The 16,089-nt window shown below is 34.9% G+C and overlaps 1 protein-coding gene and 1 long non-coding RNA gene across 6 annotated transcripts in view; both read left to right on the forward strand.

Moving 5' to 3' along the window:
* CADM2 (cell adhesion molecule 2) overlaps positions 1-16,089 on the forward strand; it is a 666,627-nt gene that overhangs the window by 149,625 nt on the left and 500,913 nt on the right. The window lies entirely within an intron of this gene.
* LOC136791367 (uncharacterized) overlaps positions 6,881-16,089 on the forward strand; it is a 108,226-nt gene continuing 99,017 nt past the window's right edge. Inside the window, exon 1 of the long non-coding RNA XR_010833208.1 lies at positions 6,881-10,439. This is a non-coding gene — a long non-coding RNA (uncharacterized lncRNA). The remainder of the gene's footprint in view (positions 10,440-16,089) is intronic.

The raw sequence follows: 16,089 nt of genomic DNA on the forward strand, positions 1-16,089 counted from the left end.
GTATATGATGAATCTGTAAATACGCATGATAAAATGTGAGTTTCAGAAGCTGGAAATAATTGTCCAATAACCACTGTACTAGTGGATATTCAGGAAACTGGATTAAATCTGTTAAATCTTTCTCCTGCCACTGAACTTGTTTGTGATCTTAGGTGAATTACTGAGGGCCACATTTTATAAAAGCATCAAACTCTCTTGGTTATTGTTTTTATTTTATTTTATTTTATTTTATTTTGTGTGTGTGTGTGTGTGTATCATTCCCCTTGTGCTAGGAAAATAAAATCATTCAAGACAGTGAACACAGGAGCTGTGAGGTGCTCTAGCAGTTGGGGACATACATATGTGTGAAAGCTCCTAAAATAGGCCAATAGGCTAATAATACACTGGTAATGTCTAGTGCAAGTTTTTGTGGAATCATTTCTACACAGAGTATTTACTTTGTTATAAATTATAGGGAAATTAACAGTTTGTCACGGTTTGGGAGGCTGGAAATCAAGTACTTTAAAATAAACTTTATAATGCCAAGGAACAAAAAATAAGCATCCAAACCTTGATCAATGCAGAAAGTGGGGAAGAAAGAAGAGAGAGAGTCTACAAGGTGACAACAAGTGCTTATGGCAAACAAAGGAAGAGGCTTTTGCAGTATTTGTAGCTAAGAAGCTAGCCTCAGATAGTATTAGGAATTGTGTATGTTTTGAGAGTTCAAGGAACCTTGTTGTTATTTTCCTGAATTACAAGTCTTTAAACAGAGTGTATTCTACTCTGTATATATGACAAAGTCAACCATTTAATTAAATGTTCTTTTGTGTTAAATTTTATAGTGAGGGAAAATGGATTTAGTCATGTAAATTTTTAATGTCAAGAGGTTTCTGTCTCAGCTGTGGCATTGGAGGACATTTTATTTTCCTTTATTCATCTTTGTATTCATGATTCTGGAGAGAAGTGATTATTGTGGAAAAAGTAGGAACTAAGGCCCACATTAAGAACTTTTTTAACTCAGATGTTTTTATTTCCCAACATCACATTTAATCAAGCAACTGGAATAATTTCTTAAATCTGTCTCCCATGTTATGGTAGAAATTAAGCAGTTGCAGGTGTGAATAAACCTATTTTGCTGTGTCAGTTGAAGTTCTGGAGGTTCCCACAGTTACCCACTGCTTCATGTTCTCTGGAGAGAATGAGGAGGAAGGTTATGGAAGAGCAGAAATAGAACTGCTGAACAGCCCAGTGCTATTTTAAAGTATCTCGGAGTTTTAGTTGTCATCTACTTTACTGATGCTATATTTTAGGAATTGGCTGCTACTTGTTTTTGTTTTACATGAATAATTTGATTACAGAGCTCTAAATGGCTTAGAGTTGGAGAGATGCAAGAGAATCTCTCTGTCCTTTACTGACTTCCTGCAATTATATTGGTCTTCAGGAGATGTATCGTGTCTGTACTGTTGGGCAGCATTCTTAGGAGAAAAGCCAGGCTTCTGGAATTCATTGACTTCTTGTCCAAGGTTTTTCTTTTAATTTGATAAACCTACATGATTGACTTTTACTTATATTGAAATCTCTTGTGAGAACTTTTATGACAACCACTCATCTTTTTTTATTACAGTTTGAAAGATTTCAAATTGATTTAAACCAAGAAAATAGATGTAAGCTACAGGGGTTTATTATGTTTCTTTATATAATTTTTGAAATCTGTTTGAAGAAAGAATGAAAAAATACATGAAACGTCTTAAAAATATTGTGAATCATTTGCTATTCATGCTGTTTATAAAGGTATATTTTGCATGTGCATAATGTAACTCGTGTCGGTGTGTACATACATGCACACACATATTTACTTTTTTCTATTGCTATATAGTTGGCAGACTATAGAAGGAAGTAATTTTTTAACCTCAAATTTAAGTATATGTCTTCAGAACAGGTGATCCCTATTCCTTATGTAATTTGTGCGTTTATACTCTTGACATCTTATGTGATCATCTTCAGTGATATGAGAAATGTTAAAGGTTCAGGAACTAACTATCTAAAAGCAGTGCCAGTTAAACGGGAAATATCCTGAGGATATGTACTTTGTTAGTGATTATTATTCTCAGTTGTTACTCTCTTTTTTAACTGTTAGCAGCACTCAACGGTCTGAAAAATGCATCTTCTTTCTTGTTAAATTGAAGATAATAGTTCATATTACACAAATCAATATTTAATTATTAGTCATATAGTGTTTTCTGGATTTCTGGATGATAAGACTTCAAAGCAGACTTAGGGTTGTGCATACATTTTTTCTTTTTTCCTTTTTTTTTTTTTTTTTTGGAAAGACAAAATGCTCTCTTGTTTCAAATGCTAGTCTAAATCCTAAACTTCAAACCGTGTGTCCAAATATCTTTGATTTAAAGCTTTCACATATGAAATTAGGCACTTTACTTTCCTGTAAGAATAAGGTGTCGCTGGGTGAGTAATTTAGCATTTACTCCTTGAAATAGGGTTAGAAATATGATGCTACAGTGTCTTAAATCTTGATCCTGATATTGATGAATTTTTATGCCTAATTTCAGTGTGTTTTGATGCAGAGATGAACGGTAACCATGCACTTAATAAGTATATTATTGTTCAGATATTTTGTGGGTTTTGAGCACTTCAGTGAAAACAAATGCAAATTGGAAATAGATTTTTAAAAAGCAGTGTGTCATTAAACCTTGAATGCTATTGTGAAGAAATCTGAGGTTGTATAGATGAATCATTTTTGCCTTCAATTCTAGCTTAATCACTAGTACAGTCATCAGTCATTTTTTGATTTATCTCCCTCTTTCGGTAAAGTTTATTATGACATGTTTACTGGGATGTCTCTAGTTTTGATTGGCTTCATGTGAGATGGTATGTTTTATTGCTCTGAATATTTTTTAGGTTAAATATTATTTTCATATGATAGCTTGTGGTGAAATATTTCTTCTTGCATTTCTGTTTTTAATGTCAGTGGCTGATGCTCTGATGCTTACAGTTGTCTGTTCGTAGAAGCATTACACTTTGGTTTGTTTCAAAATGCAGCACTCCTACTTCAGTGCCCCCTACTGTGAAGATGGGCATGGACAAGGAGATTTCTGAAGATCCCTTTCAACTTAAATTATTCTATGATTCTAAACTTTTCGGTGGTCAGATGGTTGCCAAAATTCTTAGAGAACTCAATCCTGTAGCCAATCCTATCGGTGAAAGCAGAGCAAATAGCTTACACTTGCAGGAAAGCTTCATCTAGTCCATATAAGAGCTCACTTTTACTTCTAGATTTTTTTTTTTCCAAATTATATGAAATAAGATATCTTAAATCATAAAAGAATAATACTTTAACAGTAGTAGCTGCAGCCTTCTTTAGGCGTATAGGATTTATAGTTACATTCTGTGATACATTTGTCAGGAGAGCCCAAATTCTGGGCAGGACTGTTCTTTCATTGCTGTGATTTTTTTTGTTGCTGGTTGTTTGCTGCTTCATAGTTGTGATTGCATTTGTGACTAAGAGAAAAAGCTTGAAACCATGAGATTATATATATATATATATATAATATATAAAATATATGTGTATATATAATATTATTATAGTAATGTTATGTGGAACTTTTTCCTCTCTGCTAATAATTTGTGAAACCTGCAACATATATTTTTTGTTTCAAACTTTCAGTTTATTTTTTTCTCATTATCTTTCCTTTTTATTTATACAAAATGATTAGAATTGCTGTTGTATTATGCTAGGCTACCTCTTAACTGGTGTATGAATTGAAATTTCTGATTTTCTTTGTGCACCATTTTAAAATGAAGTATGTTGGAAGATTTGGTGGTCACTGAAATTTTTTGACAAATAATGTGTCGTATAATGAAACTAGAGGTCGTTATGTGTGAGGTACAGTGCTATATAAATGTCTACTATTATTTTTATTGCTGAGTAATTTACAATTCCTTTGTCAGTCAGTGACCCATGTATGAATGTTTCTGTGTCCCAGTCAAAGTAGATCTTTTCTTTCACAGAAAAAAAAATCAAGTTCTCATTGCATTACAGTTTTCTCTGACAAAAAGCATTATCATGAGATAATTGATTGTGCTGGAGAATTACAAATGTTGCAGCACCACCAAGGTCATCTAACCCTCAGCAATGTCAGTTACCCAATGAGAAGAGTGCTTTGTTCAGAAATAGTGCTATTGCAAAATGGCTTAACAGGAACACAAAGAGGATGTTCAAAATTTGAAAAGACCATATTTTGAGAGATGCTACCTACAAGCAAAAAACATCCTTACAGTGGTAAAAAGCTAGTGATACATTATGGGTGATAAAAATGCTGATGATTAGAAGTTAAATATCCTATATACCAAGTTCACGCAGTTTACAGAATGATTTTTACTTTTTAAACAACTTGGTCTTAGTAAAGAGCTACAGTTGTATATCCAGGTGTTCTAGATGTAGAACACATTCAAACTTTCTGAATCTCAGATACTGAAATTCAGGGTCATTAATGTTCCCAGTAAAAATCTGATGACACTTAAGAAGTCAAAACAATTTTGTGTAATTGGCAGAACTTCTGTTGTCCCTTATTAGATAACATACTCTAAGTACATTGTGGCAGCAATTCAAGCTGAGAGAGATTAATTTTTTCAAGTTTATGGCACCAGAGAGCCTGATAATTGATTTTTAATTGTGTCATTGAGGTATGGAGATACAAAGTTTGGACAAACCTGTGTGAAAACGTGTATGTCACCTAAAACCAGAGGGGGGTGCTCCAGTGTGTGTGCTTCTCCATGGAAGGACTATTTGTCTGCATTCTATACACTTACATTCCCAGGTGAGACTACATTGATAAGAATATCCTTATATATAACTAATAGTGCTACTGCAATTAATGTGTGTTTAGTAGGTTTACTGTAGGGATTAATGTAAAAAGACAGTAGCATCAAAAAGTTACTGCAGTAAAGTTACACTGCTAGGTAGTACGTTCATTGTGCTCCTTGTGCAATAGCTGCTTCAGCAGCTTTGAAGATGACTATTTATATGTACTGTTTGTTAGTGTCTTTTACACACTTAATGCTCCTACATTGATCTTGCGTGTCTAGCAATTATTGATTTTCGTAGAAAGACTTTAAAGTTGAGTTCTTTTGTTTTAGTGCATCTGAAAGATCTGAAAATGGCTTCTTAAGAGTTTGTAGCCTGCAGAAAGATCTCTATTATTCACAATTGGCCCATTCTGTAGAGGACTTTAATTTAGTTATCATCATGGGGACTGGGGGCAGAGGCACAAAAGACATTCATGGAGCTTCCTTAACATGATGTAATAAATGTTAGCTTGATTGTGAGGCTTGCCTGAAAACTGTGGCTGACAGGTCTCCTTTGCAGTGGCTGAGTAGTTACAGATTTTTATTTTATTTTTAATTATAATAAGGTCAAGTCAAGATACCAAGACAATTCAGACTGAAGCTAAGGTGTAAACCGTACCTGTTCGGTCATTCACTCATTTAAATTATTCACTTTTCTTTATAAAAGATCTTTAAGGAGTTCTTTTTTAACCACTACTAGAACTATCCTTAAAGGAAACCCTTAGAAACATACAACTTGAATTTCTGTTATCAGAGGCTTGACAAAACGCTGTTTTTAAGTGTCAAATAGTGGTCTCAGAGTTAAGACCTTTCTATTGAGGGATAGTTTGTGATAGGAGTAGTGTTCATAATACACAACAATGGTGAATGCCCGATCACAACGTCAGAATTACAGCAGGTAGAACTTCCAGAATCTGAGATGATACATTTTTCCTTTTGTGTTGCTGTCCATTTCTTTCTTGTGTTATTTTTTTGAGACTTGTCTCCTGGAACCAAGTTCATTGCATCTGCCTTCATCTTTCCCAATTTTCAGCCTTGTTTCCTGTAGTTTCAAATGATTAATTTTATGACTACAGTGGTTTGATTAGTGAAACACTGCTATTATTTGCCCACATCCCAATATAGATTCTGAGTACTTTGTTCTAGAGCATGACTAGCTCATTGGATTTCTCACTAAAATACTAAACATTTCAAGTGTTGTTTTTATTTCTCACAACAAGAACTGCACAATACTTGGTATTATTTACAGATAACCATAATATACTGTGCTACCAGCTTCACTATGACATTTTCATAGTTCACTTTCAAGTCATTTGTACTTGGTCCTTACCACAAACAAGATTTCGTTTTATTTGACCATTCAGCACTCTGAAGGGTAGCTGGGAGGTTACCAACCCGAGTGGGGTGGGCAAACTGTGAACTGTCCTGATGCCACTTGAGGCAAGAGTTTGTGCTGCAGTAACCTGTTGGAATAGGGCTGAAAGTTTCACTAGGCCCCCTCAGAAAATTCCATTGTGGTGCTACTGTCCCTGCCTTTTTGTTCCTTTGGATTGGTAATATACAGAATTAAGTTATCCATTGGTTCAGTATATTGTAATATAGTCTTCAGATTATTCAGATTATTGAATGTTAATACTGCTCTTTTTCTCAGAGAAACCAAACTTGTCTTATCATTGATTTCTTTTTTTATTTATTTTTAGTTTTTTGATAAGTAGATAGAGTGCAAATACCAATTTAAAGGCTAATTTATGTTAGTTTGGGAATGTAAAAGGGTCACTGTCATGCACTAATACAGTCACAAGGGTTAAAAAACAAGTATCATGAGAATCACATGTCAGATGATAACTGTTGTGTTTGTAATTAATATGACTGGAGTTTTGGAATAATTTCACTAACAGGAGCTGTTTAGTGTTTGGGGGAAAACTTGACTTTTCAAATTTCTTGTCATCTTTAATTTATTTTTTAAATACTATTTTTCCTCATCATTTTTGTGCAGTTATGGATTTGTACTGATCAAATCGAATTGCCTCTTCTTATTTCTGAAATTTTAACCGTAATAGAAAACATGATTTTCAGGTACCTAATTATAGTAATTCCTCTTGATATTATTTGAAGTTTATTTTCATTCTCTTGTCAGATTCAGTTTTGTTTTTTTCATCTGTTCATCCTCCTCTAAATAACTATTAGTCTAGTTGCACCAAAATGGTTAATTTTATCCAACTGCTTGAATATAGTTCATCTATACTTTGACATAGTTTATTTGGGGTGTTTGTTGGTTTGGGGGTCACAGACTTGATGTCAAGGGTAGGGATGGTCTGTTGTGTTGCATCAGAACTAATGCAGGAATGACATTTTAACTTGCTGTTGCTGAGTGCCACTCTTTGCCATGTATCCTGATACATACAATAGGATGTGCTTCTACCAGCTTTGGATCTAATGAAGAGGACTTATGTTTTTCTTGACTATGTAGCTAGTCCTGCATCCTTTCACCTTTAAAATGGAGCTGTGTGTTGTTCTAGCAGTCAGGCCACACTTTTCATTTCATGCAGATGTTTCAGACCTGTTTTTCAATATTAGGTAACATAATGATTTTGAGCTTCTCTTTTCCTGGTTTATGGATAAACTTTTATCTACCTCATATCCTTATTATTTGCTTGCTTTCACTTTTCTTCCAAACCTTTATTTACTCTTGAAAGATGTTCCTTAGATGTTAGTTTGCATGTCATTTTTATTTACAGTAAGTATAGATTTATCATCTCTTCAAAAATCTAAGCTATATTGGTTTTCAGTATTTTCAATATTTTAACTTTTTGTCGCTTTAGTTAGATCTGATTTCCTGAATATCATGATTCCTTTGTAAGACATTGCTATTCTTTTCTTGTTATCCTGATGTGCCAACATCCCTAGAAGATAAATCTTCACTGATTGTTCTGTTTAGTTACCACATATGTTGGCTCATTTTAAGTCACAGAAGTGCTTGACACTAGTTACTGCAAACGCTGATGGAGCTAAGTAAGTTTTCTGAAAGATGACCTAATAAAACATCTGTCTTCATTTAGAATGCTCCACTGAAGTGGAATTTCATTCCATAATATTTTATGATTACATAGCACTTCTCATTTCAGAGTTTTGCACTTTTAATGTGGAGAGTTCTATGGGAATGCAACCATTCTCATTGCCCCTATGCTACAAGGCTTTAAAGTGAAAACAGCTTTCATAGAAACTAACAGAAAGCAATATTGCTTTTGCCCTCAGTATTGCTAAACTTTTGGCAAAGAATCAGCACTTCTGAGAAGAGCTGACAAACATTCTTTATCTTCTGCCAGAAGAGGAAGGGAAATGGTAGAAAGTTGTCCAACTTGATTGAAGCTGCTTATAAGGGATGTCCACATCAAGAAGACTGGGAAGTCTCACACCAGCTGGCAGGTGGATGAAGTCCGTGCCAAGCCACCAAATGACCACATGGACCCACCTTTATTGATGCCAAGTCAGTATGTGTTTTATGGAATCAAACATGCATTTCCTCTGCAGTTTGTAAGGGACAGCAGGCTTTTCCTGTCAAGCCTATTGGCAACCAGAGGCAATATTCTTAAAATTGAGATCTGAAATCTGAACCAGTCTCACACAGGGACTGTCCCACTAAATAATGAGTTTTCTTCAGATAATTAAGTATATAATACATTAATAATATGAAATTGTAATATTTTAATATTTAATCAAATATTGTGATCTTTTGTGTCATTTCTTCCTCTCTTAAATTCTCCTTCCCCATCTCTAGTATACCAGGTAATATCAATTACTTCCTAAAATTTATTTATGTCTTTCGCTCTGCAGGTGTTTTCAAAATACATATTGATGTGTCCCTTTCTCAACAGTTAACACTCCTCGCTCCTTAGTCCTGCGATTATTCCCCAAAAGTTTGATAACTCCCCAAAAACTCATTTTCCCCTGACACATCTGACTCATCTTTGCTTTTGTCTTTCATTTCATCCCTTTTATTTAAACTTAAGGGTTGCCTTATACCAGTCTCTTATCATGCTGGGTTTTGATAAATCAGTGTGAGTCCAGCTAATTGTTCATGTACCTACACATTAAGGTTCTGACATTATTGCTGAGTTAGACTTGCAGTTTCCCAGTGACAGAGGTCACAAAGGCTGTAAATCAAATTCATAGAAACATCTGTGGAGTTCTGCATTAGTGTACTCTGACACCTTGATCCACCAGGTCTTTCTAAAGCTCTTCTTTATGGAGAAAAATACACCTGAATCCACTTACCTAGCATATGTGCTTTCAAACACATTGTGACTTCAAATGAATGTCTTTTCAGTAACTGAAATCTTTTGATACCATACAGCAAGGCTTAAGCCTATATTGTGAATATACTTTTTCCCTGCTCTTTCACTGCAAGCTGGAGTAAATCACATTAGTTTACTCACAACTGTATTGGATCTAAAGAGAGGCCACTATCTTTCAGAGCTTTGCTGGAGAATCAGAAGCTTGTGTTGCAAACCTGTCACTTGGCCATTCACTGCTCATGTTTTACTGAGCTCCTTGTATAAGGAGGAGCTACCTAAGAACAGTATAGCTCATAGCCTTGAGATGATTCTTTTGTTCCCAAAGTGTTTTAGAGCAAGAAAAGCCTCTCAAAGTAAACTAGTTGTGCCTTGCTTTTCCTCTTACTGTTATGTTAACCTTCTCTTTTTCAGAGAAAAGCTGAGTAGGAGAAAAAATTTAAATGGTTGTAGAATGTGTCATAGGAAGAAGCATTAGAAACTTCTTTTAAAACTCAAAAAATACCCCTAAAATATTGTCATTCAGTAATAAAGTGCAGAGGATTGCATTTCTGACAAGCTGCTTTTTCCAGCAGAAGTATCTGCTGGATATATGTTTGTTATTTTTTTCTTTTCCATAAATATTAGTGATAATATAACCTCAAAAAGCATTATTATAGCCATATCCATGTTTGCCCTGGCTAGAAGACAGTAACCCATCCCAGAATGGAAACGCGTTTTTATAGAACTTTTTCTCAAAAATTAGTAAACTTTTAAATTTTTTATTGTCGTTTTGGCAAAATATTTAATTTCAGTGAACATGGGGAAATGTTTATAATATCCATTCAAGCAATATGTTCTGTATCACATACATTTAAAACATCTGTTTAAGCAAAGGTTAGTTTCACAAATGAAGTTCATGTTATATGCAATTGACAACTTTCATCCAAAGCAAACTCAGGCCTTAACCTACCCCTTTTGGTATCAGTACTCTAATGAGGAAGAGAAGAAGATAAGATAAAAGCAAACTCGAGATGCAGATTTAAAAAAAAAAAAAAAAAAAGGCATTTAGACCATTTTAGCTGATTGAGAGAACATGAGAACCTGTTTCCTGAGTTAAAATCTGCCGTCAGTGAAATAAATATGCTACCCTTGATCTACAGTTACATTCCCAGAACTGTCAGGTCACGTACAACAGATAGATACTGGCTTCACAGGGACTAGGGAAGCATTTCTCCAGCCTTGCAGGACAGAGATCAGCAAGGATCTTCCTTCAACTTAGAGGACAACAGATAATGAAAATGTAATAATTCAGAAATCCTTAAGGTTAGTAGGATCATTAAACATTTTCTTTTCTCCAGTGCAGATTTCACTCCAGACAAATTTGGTTTTAAAGGTCATGAGAAATTAATCTGTTTCTGTTGCCTCCCTTCCCGGTGTCAGCATATTTCTGCTTATTTAACAAAATAATCTAAACATGCTAATTGTTTTGCTTTATTTTTTCCTCTATTTTCTAAATATTGTTTCGGGGTATTTGTAGCTCGCACAAGAGGACAAATTTGTTCTTTCTGACTGATCTCTATTGGCAAATTAGGGATCAAGGTCGTTGTGACATTCCTGTGAGGACATTTAGATTCTGAAACAAATTAAGTTTCCTGATGAATTGTTTCTGGATGCTGCAGCATCCAACAAGTCATGTAAGACCTAGAAATTTTTAAATATGTAATAAAAATTACTATAGTTTTTCATGCGTAAAGTAGTCTAGTTGATGACCTCAGTTCTTCAGTCAGTCTGGATCCCTTTGTTCTAGGAAAGGCCTCCCGTATCAGTCTGAAAGCATCAGGAGTCACCATTTGGGAGATGCCAGATAATGCTTGTTTGTGGAATGCAAAATTTATTCTTCCAACCAGTCCTCACTACCTCTGAAGGGAAAGTAGTGTGCAAAGTATTTTGCAGGTGTTGGAGGTAACATCGTGGAGCAGTTCTACCAGGAATTAAGTTAACCCGTAATTTAAAATTTCTTCCATTATTTCAATCACAGCTCAAAATCAAAAAGAGGTGGACATTGAATTAGGCTTATTGAGCATTAAAAAATGAGTAGAGATGAATCGGCAAGTAATATCCAGATAAGAGTAAGGCTTCCCTCAGAAGTTATGAGGATAGCTGTGACTACTCACATTTATTTGAAATGTAGCTGGATTCTGAATAATTGAGATTATTTAGATGATTTTTAATTTTAATTCACATGGCTTACAAACAGCAACAGGTAGGAGTTTGATCATCTGTATTATAATTTTTGCTACGGACAACTTTAAAGAAAAAATACAACAAACGAAGAGGTTTTCCTATACAATATATATCAGAACATGTTGAAAACATTCTTATTTACAGAAGCTTTGCAGGACCCATGTGACAGACTAACTTACCTTTTTCTCTCTTCCTGTAAGTGACGTGTAGAGGAAAAATATTAATGAGGGTTTCAGAATTTTTTAGAAAGTAACTAAAATTTACTCGACTATGTGAAGCATTTAAAAGCTGGAAATAGATGTCTGTCTTTGAAGGAAGGCAAACTGTTTTTTCACATATTTTAATTACTGATTGTTATGATCAGTATTTTGTCATGTTATGAGATTCTTTGAATATTATTCATAACATAACAGCAAAGTGCTTATGGTGAACTTCATATGCCTGTATATAATTGAAACCTAATTTCCACTCTTTATACGTGTCAATTCAGAGTTTCACATATTTTATAACAGCTAAAATAGTGTTTTACAGCCTTTACTAGCTATAATTAATTTATCATAAATTTCATTTCACTAGTATGACATTGCTGTAATGTGGCATTTAACATTATCTAAAAGACCTGCTTTATTTGGGCTATAGAAATAGTATTTTCTGTATATGAACTTGTATTATTATTTTTTTCACAGTAGCTTAAGTGTTAAAGCCTGAAAGGATTTAGAAAGCTGCAGTGAATGTGTTAAGACTGTTAATGAAGCCTCTGAATCTAAGGACAAAATTAGCTCTCACACCCACGCTGCTCAAAGTACAGCAACCGTCTGATAGAATTGCATCATGACTTTTACCTGGGGACACTAGTATTATATTCACTTGAAATGATGAAATTGGGAAGACAGATGTCCCCAAAGGACACTTTAAGGAGCTTGTACCTACATAAGTTGCTTGACAAAAATCCCGGAAATTTGAATATGAGACCTAAGTAAAAATGCTTATTGAGTGTGAGCTACAGATATTTCATTCTATCATGTAATATATGTTTTTAAGAACATATGATAATATACTTTTGATGAAGAATAACCTGAGAGAGAAGGAATGAAAGGAAATTTTGAAAGCAGGGGCTTTGAACTACTTGGTTTTCTTAGTGGAAAGCACAGTGTTGCATATGAGTTTGATTCCCCGGAACGTAATGCTAGAGAACAACAACAACATTAAAGTTTGGCTACTTGTTTCCTCAATTTCGGAGAGTGGGAAAGATGCATGTGGCTGTAGTCATGGAGAACAAGAATCTCCAAGATCCAGAATATCCTGTTCTCACCTCTCAGCCAACACAGGCGCCTTCTTTCAGGTGTAGCACAGGGATCAGGCCCAGCAGATCTGTAAAGAACAAGACCAGGAGAACTGTGAATTCTCCTGGCATCGTGCTGCTGATGATTTTTATCTATTCGTTGCTGATTTTGTCTGTCCATTTAAACTACCTGTATTTTATGCGAGATCATGAGGACGGAATAGCACTTGGCACTGTCCAGCAATTTAGGCCTAGAGAAGAGTATCAGACAGTACTGTGGGAGGAAGAGTGAGTAGAAGGATCAGTGAAGGAAGAAAAGAGTCTTCCAAATAGCATCGACATAAAAATATTCTCAGTAGGGATACATAAGGGAAAAGCATATACAAATCACAGAATCACAGAATTGTAGGGGTTGGAAGGGACCTCGAAAGATCATCGGGTCCAACCCCCTGCCAAAGCAGGTTCCTTAGAGCAGGCTGCCCTGCAAAATGGATATGCATTTGCATTGCAAATGCAAATGGATAAGACTGATAGTTGGTGTAGAAGCATCAAGTAAATTTACTAATTAAAAGAATAATAAAAAAAAGAAGTAAATGTATTTGAAGTGTGCATTTTTGCAGTAATTTAAATATTTTATCTTCATCCACTTCACCAGCATTATCCAATAGGTTTTAAACATGAGGGTTTGATAATCATCTGGCACCTCTATCTTTGATTAACCTATGAGGAATACATTTATCTCTTGTGTATCCTTCTGTGCAGTTTCACAGATGGTGTGATATGTCTTTATAATATAATATTTTCTGAACTCAAATAAGCTAGTTACCCAGTTCATGACCAGGCTCTGGGTCCCTGATTTTCCAGGAATGTTAGCTCATTTCCAAACTTTATTTTGGAATTAATCAACTGGCTGGCACCAACACCAATGCAACTAAACTTTCTGCTGGTAATACCTGTGAGGAACCATTAAACTTTAAATGTTTACCATTGTATGGGCTGGGTGGAGAGGAAGTAGAGTCAGAAAAACTTGCTAAAACATAAAATCCTCATTTCCTGGCAGTGTGAGAACCCAAGTGCTGCGCAGTGAGGGCACTGCTAATCTGCAGTGTGGACTTGGCGACACAGGTTCAGCTACTCTATTCCTTAGGAATTCTGGCCAGGGAATCATCCTTTAGCAACTGTATTTAGCATAGTAGAGACAGCTTGTGGTGCTCTACCAGTTCCTATCCTGGAAATTTGAGCATCATTCCTTTTACTCTGATCAAATACAGCTGTTCCTCTTGCCACTGATAAGTGATTGATTCTAGCTTGAATGTGTTCAGCATTAGCTTCCATTTTTCTATAGCTTCCTTATATTTCTTCATCAAATGTATTCTGTCCCGTAAGGATTTTACAAAATAACTTTTCTTCTCCACTCTAGGGTGACTGTTATTAAAACTATTTAGACTTTATAAAATGGTGTTTTATACTGATTCTTGTAGCTATTCTTATATGCTATATATTCTTGAAGAAATAGAGAAATTCTGAGACTGTGGTATCATCACTGTTTTTTTGTACACAAAGATCAATATGTTATAAAAATGACAAAAAGGTGAAGTAATCATGTTACAGCTCTGGCTCAACACTCTCCTCCCTGTCATGCCATGTCCTGTTCTGCCCCCCTCCCCAGCCTGTGACTAAATATGAGAAGTTAGTTGCCTAAGATACTGAAATCCATTTTACATAGGACCCTTTAATAATGAAAACTGAGAGAAAACATAACTAGGCAATAAATAAGTTTAAATTCTGTAAACTAAATATTGATAAAAAGCAAGAAATGGAATAATTGGAAAATGTTTGCACATTTTCTTATTTACTTATATTTTTCTTATAAGAATTCTTATAAGAATTTATTATAAATAAGAAATATTTTCTTATTTACTATTTACTCAACATTGTAATATATTATAGCTTTTGGTATTCATCTTTAGGATTTCTGTGGTAAAGACTGAATGACATTGTAATGTTATTTACATTGGAAATAGATTGATTTGGTCTTGAGCACATTTTCAAAAAATAAACTACAGTAATTCTACAATTTAAAACATACACTTAAATCATACCAGTGGACACATAACAGATTCGTTTAAAGGTAAACATGGTTTTATTTTCTGCATAGGGCATATGGTTTTTATATTCTTTACCATTTGTTGGTCTCCAAATCAGTGCCTAGAGAGGCTGTCTGTACTGCAACATTGTCTACTTCTTTTGAAATACTACAAGCTATGAAGGAAATTTAAAACAGTGAGAAGAAAGCAGAGGAAAACAAATGTAGTATAAAATTTTTATACCGTATCTAAAGTATACGAAACAACAAATATGCGGGATATAGTTGTCTATGAGTTTGGCAGATAAAAGTTACTGTTTTAATAGATTCAAAAAAAAAACTTCAAAACTTGGGGGAAGGGAAGGAGTCGATGTAGTAATTTCGGCTTTTTGTGAAAGATTTGCCATTGCCTTGCTAAGTCTTACTTGTAAAATTAATTCAAATTGGCTAGGATAAGAGCATGGTAATGTGGATTAAAAACTGGCTGAAAGACTACAAACAAAGGGCGTCTTGAGGGTACCACTGGGATTGCTGCTAGAACCAGTCATTTTTAACGTCTTAATTAATGATCTGGGAGAGAACATTAACAACATGCTAGTAAAATTAGCATGTGATACTGAATTGTGTGGGGATAGAAATGTTTGAAAATTCAGAAAACTGTTACAAGGCCTACAAGGAAATTAGAAAGATGGGCAAAAGGACCACAGTGAGATTCAGCTTCAAGAAAACTCAGCCCAATTAGATCTTGTGAGAAGAACTTGGAAAATGGATAATACGCTTGAAGAAACTTGGAAGCAGTTCTGTAGAAAAAGTCGTGGTGTCAGAGTACTTGTCACCAGCAAAGGCACCGTGGGTAAGCCATGTCAGAGGGTTGCAGAGGCACTGGGAAATGAGTGGAACAGCCGGGGAGCTTGCAGTCTGCCTGGCTTTCAGGCCTGGTTAGAGCAGGCACCTGGGGAGCGCTGCCGTGGTGAACTGTCCCAAACACACAGCTGGGCTGATGAAGGGATTTCTTCCTTATTTCTTTGTCTCTGACATGATGTTCTAAACTCCATATCGCTCAGATGTCACAGCTATGAAATATGATCATTAAAGCTAATAGGGAATAGGGGCACGTTACTGAATTATCATTCCTAAAGTACCAACAGCAAATATCTGCCAGAATCTTAAATAAAAGATTCAAATCACTAATAAATAATGAAAAATACAGTGGTATTGAGTACCTCTGGGAATTGAACTAATTTAGTGCACATACAGCAGCAAATAAACATCTTCAGATCTCAAAAATTCAATATTTCTGTGAATGAAATCTAAACACTTTCTATATCAGAATAACAAATGCTGACTGAGTCGTGGTTATA

The sequence above is a fragment of the Anser cygnoides genome, chromosome 1 (genome assembly GCF_040182565.1).
Source record: "Anser cygnoides isolate HZ-2024a breed goose chromosome 1, Taihu_goose_T2T_genome, whole genome shotgun sequence".
Lineage (NCBI taxonomy): Eukaryota > Metazoa > Chordata > Aves > Anseriformes > Anatidae > Anser > Anser cygnoides.